The sequence below is a fragment of the Lontra canadensis genome, unplaced genomic scaffold, assembly GCF_010015895.1.
Source record: "Lontra canadensis isolate GAN:19392208 unplaced genomic scaffold, GSC_riverotter_1.0 scaffold2, whole genome shotgun sequence".
Lineage (NCBI taxonomy): Eukaryota > Metazoa > Chordata > Mammalia > Carnivora > Mustelidae > Lontra > Lontra canadensis.
The window spans coordinates 55,745,804-55,748,747 of record NW_022630996.1 but is presented as its reverse complement, the minus strand read 5'-3'; the positions used below and the strand labels follow the sequence as shown (position 1 = coordinate 55,748,747).

Genomic DNA, 2,944 nt, shown 5'->3' with positions numbered 1-2,944 from the left:
ACTCTTGTGGATTGGGTTTGTTCCAAGATGAGTTAAGCTGAGAACCTCTGTTAATGTTGTGTGTACTAGAAGATCGGTGCTATGGATGGAATGTTTGCGTCATCCCAAAATTCATATTTTGAAACTAATCTCCAGTATGATGACATTTGAATGTGAGGGCTTTGGGAATAATGATGTCTTATGGGTGAGCCCTTAGCTGAGATTGGCACCCTTACAAAAAGATAAACACCAGAACTAACTCTAGGTCTCTCTCTCTCTCCCACTCTCTGTCTTTCTCTCTCTGCCATGTGAGTATACAGCAAGAAGGCCAAATGCAAGCCTCTCAACAGAAGTGGAATTGGCCAGCACTTTGATCTTGGCCAGTCTCCAGAACTGTAAGAAATAAATTTCTCTTGTTAAGGCATCTATTTTGTGGTATGTTGTTATAGCAGCCTGAACTGACTAAGACAGCCACTTTATCCAACTTTGGACAGCCAAGAGCTGGTAACATGTTAGGAAGGCAATCCAGTTTTTGTTAATATCTTGTTTGTTTTGTCTCTGGAAGAAAATCCTGGTGAACAAAACAAACATTTGGCAGTGGGCCATATTTGCAATTCTTTTGTGGCTATCTAAATTCAATATGCAATTTACTTACTTTTCAGGTCCAAAAAGCTTACATGAATTTTTATTTCTCTATATTGAGCCAATACACACAATATTTTTTTAAAAATAAAACAACCTGCTAATTGCTGTGTCCCATTATTGAAAGGCAATGACTAATTATATTAGAATTAATTCAGGTGAAGTAAAAGATAACATAACTAAGAGTAAAGAAAATAAGAAATTTGTAAGTAAGCATTGATTCAGCAACTCAGTGTCATCAAAGCCAATATCTGAATATCTGTGGTTGAAAAATGACTGCTAGGGCTCACCGTTGGGTCTAAATCCAGGCAGGAGGAAGGAAGAAATGCATCTGCCGTATCTGTCCTCTTTACCAGGAAAGGGAAAATTGTCCCAGAAACATCCTGAAGAGACTTTATGTCATTAACCAGACTGTATCATTTCACCATTCATAGTGTAGAGACTGTAAGAACAAGTATGTAGCTTTCAGCCCCTTTAATAAAGGCGGGGGGGGGGGGGAAGAAGGGGATTGAAAACAGGTTTGGGGTTAATCTACTAACACTACCTGCTACTCCAACTATCTACCAATTTATCTAGATTTTTTTTTAACAAATAGGCTAAGCAGATTTATAAAATACAATTATCAGAAACCTAATATTTAAAATTTCCCTTTGTGGAGAGAGGTTCTTTTTAACTTTAAATGTTTTTCCCCATATTAGACCAAATCATAGGGCCCTGTCTCCTTAATAAATCAAGAAACAGCAAAGCAAGCAGATTCATAAGACATCTTAAACCTATGAATTTTTTAAAAGGTTACTATATTTGTACATCAACCCTGGTTCCCCGTATGTCTTTTAGAGGAATTAATTCATCTTTGGAATCCAGTTCTGGTTTCCTGAAATAAAACCAACAAGAGACCTGGAGCTCCATCTCAGGAACAATGAGGTACAGTGGTTAAGATAGCAGCTGGGTCAAGTAGAAGTAAATTCAATTCCTAGTCCTACACCATGCTGCCTTGTGACTGCAGGCAAGTTATTTAGCCCATCTAAACCTCTGTTTCCTCATCTGCAAGATGAGAATTTTAACATCTACCTGGTATGACAGGAGGAGAAAATGCATGCAAATTTAGCCCTGAGATAAGTTGTCTGCCCAACAGCCATTTTCTGTGCTTGCTTCCGCAGCACATATATATATATATATATATATATATATATATATATTTTTTTTTTTTTTTTTTTAGATTTTGTTTATTTATTTATTTGACAGACAGAGATCACAAGTAGGCAGAGAGGCAGGCAGAGAGAGAGGAAGAAGCAGGCTCCCTGTTGAGCAGAGAGCTCGATGCGGGACTCAATTCCAGGACCCTGGGATCATGACCTGAGCCGAAGGCAGAGGCTTTAACCCACTGAGCCACCCAGGCGCCCCTCCACAGCACATATATTAAAATTGGAACAATACAGAGAAGATTAGCATGGCCCCTGCACAAGGATGACATGCAAATTTGTGAAGCGTTCATATTTTTTTAAAAATAGCCACTTTCCCCATACATATGGTTAAAGACTCTTACATATAAGGGTGACCAAGTGACTAGATTCTGATCAGTGATATATAAGCCCTGAGGTTTCTGAGAAAACATCTTAAAAAATGGTGTCAAATAACTGGCACATTTTGCCCCTTGTCCCTTCTATTTTCCTGGCTGATCCTGATGCCCTAGCCACCATCTCCTGACCAGGAGAGGAATAATGCCAAAGGAGAGTCTGAAGTTTCTTGAAATTGCTTGTGATTTTTTAAAATACGTTTAGTGTGTTCTCTACTTCAGAGTACAATAGAAAATTATATACTCATTTTTGGGGCTGTAAGTTTAGTGTCACATAGTTTGCCAGCAAAGAAAAAATTCAAATATGGAGGAGCATGGCAAATCTTTAAAAGGAGCTCACTATATTTATTATCCAAAGAAGAAACAACAACAAAAACAAAACACCTCACTGTCCACTTAAATGATAACAAAAAATAAGGGAGGGTCACATCAATTCCTTTTGTTCTAATGAGAATTTGTCTTATAACTATGTAATATGTCAGGAAAGGCATGAAGACTATAATATCTCCTCATACCTGCTATAATTATTTTTTTCACTGAAAATTACATTACTCATCTTCTTACAGCATAGCACCTATAAAATGGACAATATTAAATGAAGTCAGCTTTGCTCAAAGCTTTCCGGACCACATATTAATAATCTGTCATCCTTAAAAAGATGGAAAGGAAATCCTGGGCCAAAATCCACTAATAATAAGCAAATTTAAGCTCAAAGAAGTTGCTTAAAAAACTATAAATGGGATACTT

The 2,944-nt window shown here is 37.3% G+C and overlaps 1 non-coding gene across 1 annotated transcript; it reads left to right on the top strand.

The window, feature by feature from the left end:
• The first annotated feature begins 2,018 nt into the window (after nt 1–2,018).
• On the top strand, nt 2,019–2,123 carry LOC116879081. The gene has a single exon (XR_004384960.1). It is a non-coding gene; the product is annotated as a U6 spliceosomal RNA (small nuclear RNA).
• Nucleotides 2,124–2,944: the final 821 nt, after the last annotated feature.